This window comes from Corvus brachyrhynchos, unplaced genomic scaffold (assembly GCF_000691975.1).
Source record: "Corvus brachyrhynchos isolate BGI_N302 unplaced genomic scaffold, ASM69197v1 scaffold416, whole genome shotgun sequence".
Classification (NCBI taxonomy): Eukaryota; Metazoa; Chordata; class Aves; order Passeriformes; family Corvidae; genus Corvus; species Corvus brachyrhynchos.
The window spans coordinates 289,355-296,541 of record NW_008238439.1 but is presented as its reverse complement, the minus strand read 5'-3'; positions in this window follow the sequence as shown (position 1 = coordinate 296,541).

Sequence of the window (7,187 nt, the reverse complement as noted above, 5' to 3'; positions counted from 1 at the left end):
GCCCCGCCCCGCCCCGCTGCCGGTCCGGGTCCCGCTGGGCCCCGCGGACCTGAGGAGCGTCTTGAGCAGCTTGTGTAAACAACAGGGTGTTTCCTTGTACCCCTGTATTGACCTTCCCGTGGCTCAGCTGTGCCCTGGCTGCAAACCGACTGAAACTGGCGCTGCGCGAGCCACGACTGCCCGCGCCATGGGAAGGGATCCCGATATCCTCAGGCACGGCTGCAGGAGGCAGCCCCGGTGCAAGACCTCCCTCCGGTGGTCTGTCCTAGGGATGATCCCTGTGGGACGCCGGCCGTGCCCTGCCCTCGGGGCAGCTTTCTGGGAAGATCCCCATGCCACACTTTAAAGCAGGCTGCTCTGGGGTTTGTATCTGGCCAGACCTTTCTTTGGTGGCTGGAGTGGACATATCCTGACAAGTTCTCCTATCATGTACAAATACAAACTTTTCTCCTTGTTGCTGTCCATTGGCTTATTCTGTTTTGGTTTTTTTGTTTGGTTTTTTTTTTTTTTGGTCCATGTCACCTGGCTCCTGGAGATTATTTCTTACATAATGCAGAGATTTTCTAGAGGTCAAATATCTCATAAAGTGCTTCATGGACAACATTGTTCCCAGCTTTACGCCAGGAAGGACCAAAGAGACATCCTGGGTTTGCTTATCAGTTTGGGAGCAGGGTGAGGGGAACAGTACAGATATCCCAAGTCCCTGGCTAGTGCTTTGGTGCTGGCCACAGTCCTTGGCCCTGCAGTGTGCTCCACCTCTGCCATCCCAGTGTTATGGTCCAGATTCCCAGTGGCTGTGAACTGGGTTCATTCTGCTGCACCCAGTGGAGCCAGCCCCATTTACATCCTGGCAGATCTTGCTTTTTCTCCCTGGAGAAACACAGTGGGAATATGTTTTCCAGGGCCGCTTCAGGAAGAGGAGCTGTAACGCTGCAGTATAACGTGGTGGGTGCTCTCAGAAGCACTCAGAGCCAGGAAAAAGCCCAAATCCCCTCTGTTCCTGTGTAATATTTCTGTGTTTGGGGTTTCTTTGATGAATGTTACAGCAAGTCTTCCGGCAGGCTGCACATCCCTCTGTCCTGGATGTGCACACTTTTTCGAGAGTTGGCTTCTCATTGGAATTCACACAGGCAAAGCCCTTGTGAAAGAAAATCCCTTTAAAATGTTGTTTATTGCTTATTCTCCAGGGAGCCGCTTGCCTGCCAGTAGAGGCCGTGCTGATTTCAGGCGAGTGGAAAGGCGGAAGCAAACACGGATGGGCCATGATTCATCCCCAGGCTGGGCTGTTTTTAGCCGGTTTCAATTACTCGGGAGCTGCCAGGCATTGTTCTGGGAGCTGAATAGCACCCGGCTGCGGGCTCGGCCCCGGCAGGAAAGGTCCGCGTCCTGTTCCGCCTCCGATCAAACAAGTGCCAGGATGTCTGCGGGAACAGCCAAAGCGCCGACAAATCTTTCCCCTCCCCTTGGGCTTGGGCTGCCGTGGGTGTCAATAAACAAGGGGGGAATCAACTGGTGATCTAAAGGAGAGATTATTTAAGAAATTCAGGGGGAAAATAACGATTTTCTTCTGCTGGCATCTGGCCCTCTTTGTTAGGAACTTCGCTGAAGAGAAACTGGCCTATTTGATCTATAATACAGGGTCAACCCAGCCAAACTCCCACCCGAAGTCACCCAAGGCTGGCAAAGATTAACAAGGATATTTTCTTGCTGATTTGAGACCTCAGGATTCTTTCAAACGTGTTCTTTTCCCAGCAAAGACAAATTATTTCTCTGCACCTGTGGATGTGACAATTCAGCAGTAATCTCTATATCTATGACATGAAGTAGAGCTTCCTTATGATGATCAGATTTGAAAGCAGTGTATTTCTGATATATGAGAAGCTACCTTTTTGGTGGGAATATCCATGGTTTTTGTACAGAACTGGATCCATCATGAACACCAGCTGTATGTATTCAGTTTAATATGCTCCTAACTGCAGTGACCTGCAGTTATCCAGAGTCTTTGGCACATCAGTTTATTTGTTTCTACCCTGAATGGTTTCACGATACAAGCCAGACAGCCAGCTCTCTGGGATGAAACCTGAAGCCTGGAGGTGCACCATATGTTCTTGCATAGCATCTGAACTATCTTCAGCATCAAATTTCAGTCTTGCAATGCAAATGTTTGGGATGGATGAGACGTCAGCAAATGCAGGACTTGGACCTAACCTATTTGTTCCCAGAGCATTGATAACAATATTAATTAGTCTTTGTACAAACTGCTTGGGATGCTGTTTGCTCTGCCTAACCTTTCTCTGAAAGGCGTTTGCAGGTGTTTGTCCGTCTCTTCTCAAGGCTAACAACTCTTTTCCTTTCCCCAGAGGTCAGGATTGCCACATCTTGGACCATTCTCTTTGTTCTCATCTTGATTCTCATTCTTTGGGCCACATTTCTTTGAAACTCAACACTGATCCAAAGCTCCAGCATGGGCTTGGCTGTACTTAGGCAGAACCGGTGTGGTAGTCCAGGCTGTGATCCTGCTTACACACCCTGGAACAGGATCTGCCTTGTTCACAGCACAGGAGTCCTGCTTCTGACTGCTCATAACTTCCTAATCCTGCTCCTTAACCTACAGTTTCCCACCAGTATTAGTGCAGGTAATTACTCTTATCTAGATTAATTCTTTCCAGCCTCTGTTTCCCAGACTGTCAGTTTTTCTGGTGTTGCTGTGAATTTCAGCCCTACACTTTTCCATTTTCCCAGGCCTTCTTCTCCAGCTAAGACCTGCAGATTTTCTCTGTTCTGACATTTGAAGTCACTAATCAGCTACTTATGGTCCTGGAACTACAGCAGGCTCCCGAGGAATCCAGTCATTCATCTGGACAGCTGCTCTGGTAATGCCTAAATAAGCAGGTTCAAGCACAACCACATTGCTTTTGCTTCTTTATAAAGCCATGGGAAGACTTGCCTGAAGCCTGCACAGTTCCCATCACTCCTCTAGATCATCACTGCACTAACTGAATACTTCCTAAAAAAGGTAGCTGGTCCTTTTTCTTCCTGATTTTGGAGAAGCACCCGAAATTACGACCTAAGCACACCCATGGCAGCTGACAAAGGAAACATGTAAAGCAGGATTAAGGAAGAACAAAGGGAAGACTAGAGTGACAAGTATTTTAGCGTCAGCAGAGAAGTGTGGAGTTGGGTGCGTTGTCCAGTGCTAGCAGCTGCGCAATTTGAGTCGTTTTACCACTTGTTTGCCAGTTGGACCGAGTGGTAGGATTTAGCCCAAGGAAAAGGTCAAACAGAAATTGCACTTCTCCTTTCTGGCCACACGATGTGCCCATCACACCACGAACAGCCTGGCCAGCCCGCCAGCAATAACAGATGTAGCCACAAAGGTGGGGTTCCAGGCGTTTGTATTCCCTCACAGCACCGCCTTACCTCTACCCAGGCCCTCTAAAACACTCACACAGCTGCAGACCAGGGCCAGGCGCCGTGGAGCAGAGGGGGGTGATTGGGATGGAGTTGGTGTGGTCCAGATGCTTTGCCTTTGAGGGAGGTGACAAGTTGCTGTGAAAGAAATAGGAGCCAAGTGGTCAAGAGGCAGTGGCAGCTTTTCATCTGTGTGAATTATAACAGATAGTGAATAATTGGAATTAAGTTTTCTTATTAAATGTGAGATTTTACTTCTTCTCTCAGTGGGGAAATGTGAGTGACTTCTTTTTCATTCCAGTTGCTGGGGTGTCTTGGCCCTTTGAGCAGAACCAAGAAGCTCTTCAAAACCAGAGCTGGGATCTGCAGGAACCAGTCGTCAGCACAGAGATTTGTAACAGAAATACTGGGATTGGTACAAATTAAAATCTGTTTATGTAAGTGCCAGAAGAAACAGCAGAGCTGGGGGGAGGTAAGAACGGCTTGAATTTATAACAAATGACACCAGAAGAGAATTTGGGACTGATAATTTGAGCCATTGCACACACACCTCACTTGATGGAGAGCCTCCTCTCTGACAGCAGGAGGATGGCAACGCATCACATCTGCCAATCCCCTCCCTTGCAGCCAGGCAGGAAGAGAGACTGCAGCACAGGATCATCACAGAACAACTATTGATTGTTAAACAACTGCCCCAAAACTGGGAGGTTGAGTGAAGAATTCACAGGCATCATCCCTTGTGGTTATGTTGCACACAAGTGATTGGGGCTGGACTGAACTTGTTGCTTGAGAGTGAATGAAATCTGTAGTGCAGGTGGCTAAAATGAGCTTAAAATGTAAATAAATACCATATTCCCCTTCTGTAATATCCCCTACAATGATTCACTGATACTTCAATGCTCATAATGGGGACATAGCAGAGATCTGACTTTCAACAAACCTACAGGTTTTAAAGGTGACCAGGTAGTGCAGCTGTACCACACAACCTGTGTGAATCAAACCATTCATTATGGGGCAGAACAAATGGTATTGTCTTCTGTTTAACTCACGAAGCACTTCCCTATAATTCTATGTACTTTAATCAGACAAACTGGGGATTAAAGAAAAGGACTAATCTGCTCATTGGCCATAATTAGATTTCCTCTGCAAATATTAAGTTAGAACAATAGCAGTGGCTTTGGTAATAAATTTACTTTTAAATGCTTTTCTTCATGTGAATGAGAGAAATGTGTGTTGCCTGTCTAGAGCTTCTTAGAGGAAAGAAGTGAGGAGCATTTCCCCAAAAAGACTTTTTTCTCTTAAAAAAAAAAAAAAAAAAGAAATTAAGAAATTGGAAAGCAGGTGGCCAGATTTATATGTGGTGGTAGAAAACCAGAATAAAATCATTAAACTTTAATTCGAACTTATCCAACTTTTATCTCTTGTTGAAACATCATAGGAAACTTTATTTCTTTATCCATAATAATACCTAACAAGTGCTAATAATGTCTGGCTGGAGGCAGCTGGGACTCAGTTTAAGGCTTAGGTCAGTTCTCATTAAAGACAAGCAATCATTCCACCTTTTCCATGGGTCTCATAAAACTTCATGGGTTTCAAATGGCAAGTCACTATGACTCTGACAACCACCTGAGAAGACTTCAGAAAACCTGTATGCAAAGCTGACATGTGAATGGCTCCAGGCTCTGGTCCCAGAGGACATCTCCCTGCTCTAGCATTCCTCCAGATATCTCCTCAGGGGTTCAGCCAAAGACACAACCATGGGGTCAGAAAAGCTTTTGGGAAACCACCACATTGATGGTTTTGTAAGATTCACATACCAGGGCATAACACCAGCCACAATTTGTAAGTCATATATGAGCAGGTCCTTCAAATTATGCTTCTTGCTTTTGATGCTTGCAATTCTTGCAAATTTTGCCCCCTTGTTTATTTGTTCTGGGAGTTTAATGCTCACAACTAACCGACCTACACTTACAAAGTAGATGTTTTTCCCTGGATTTGTGATGTTATATCACCCTTTGGAGATATATAAGCTTTTCATGGAAAAGCTGTATCAAACCCACTTAGATGGCAAACCCAAGCCCTCAGTTCTGAGACCAGCACACTGCTTGGATGGACTGTGTAGCAAATCTAAAATGACCCGAAACTTACCAGCCCAGCTGCCTACTGAAAAGCATTTCCGAATGATTACTCCCACTCCTCAATCCTTCTCCAAGGAACCAAGTCAGCTGGCTTGGAAGAAGGGCAACAGGTGTGTCTGTCAGCCCTTCTACCCCACCACTGCATAACTACTAGTCCAGGCTCTCCCAAAGCCCCTTCAGAGCCCAGTACCTGTGCAGAGGGCTTGGAGAAATGCTGGCAGGGAAAGGGTTAAATGCTGGCAATCAGTGACACCAGCATGCCAACAAAGGGCACAGTCTGGGAAAGTGGAACCAAACACCAAGGTGCACAATTCTCATCCAGGGGCATTTCCAAAGGAGTCTTTGCTCAGGTGACAGAGCCTAAGAGCCTGGTCCAGCAGGATGTCACACTGCCTGTGCAAGGCTGATCCAAATAAAAGGCCAGGACTTCTCCAAAGAAAGATGGAAACCTGAATTCTGTTTGGGGTGGGTTTTTATTTCAGATTGAGAAGCTACACAAAGAGAGAACAAATATACATTTCCATGAGAGAAGGGAAAAAGAGAGTATCCCATTGTGTCACCCTCCTAAATACAACAAACCATCCCAACCTGAGCCACAGGACTGGTTGCTCCCCAGGTAGGCAGGGAGTTCTTACACAACAAACATCTGTAACATCTGCCCCAGGGTCACACACGCCCATACACAGCAGTATGGTCTTTTTTTTGCATATGTGCACGTACCATCTGTTCTGGGTAGACAATGGAAAGGCTGATACGGAGTCACAAGGATGAAACCCACAGCTTTAAAAGAGGAACAGCTACAGATATTCATAAGGATCAACACACCCACATGGCACAAACTCTTCCTCAATGGAGTGGTTACTCTTAAGCACAAGGTTTTAACCTGAAGGCAGGTACGTTTGTATCAGTGATACTGGATTGTACTGGAGTGGATGGCAGTGAATTTCAGAGTTCATCTTTTTATTAAAGTAATTAATCAAATGGTTTAGCATATAAAAATACAATAATCCTCCCTCCTAATTAGAGCAATATGTGTTCAGGTAGAAATAAAAGCACACGCACACGTACACACCTCAGGATTGCTGTCACAGAGCTCACAGGATAAAGAAAAGAAAACAACTTTCCTTGTCTCACACCAGGACATCACATTCTCCCTCCTGTCTCCAGGAATAATGGAGTCTTTCAGCTTTGGTGCATAGTTATATTTGAAAGCCAAACAGCAACTTGGAATTTGTCCTGAAGGGAACCAGGACAAGGCACCTTTAAGGATAATAAGGCAGAAGGGGACTCCTCATGTTCAGGGGTGTTCCTGCTATCCCTGCATCTGAGGGATTAATCAAAATATAATCAATATCTTCACCCTCACAAAGTGTGAGTGAGTCAGTCTCAGTTTGCTGTAACCAGAAGCAGTTCAGGAGCAGAGGTCTGCTCAGCTATTTGTGGTTCTGTGCGTGGTCTCCATCCCATACAGCACGACCTTATAAGAGTGCAGCCAGGATAGTAACTTAGGAAGTTTAAGTAAGATTGTGTTCTTAAAAGAATGGAATGCTCATGGATGGCAAACACATCACCTCCACAGTGGCCTTCAGGGAAGACACGTCAACAGAGCATCTGTTGTGGAGCGGAGCAGGGAGGCAG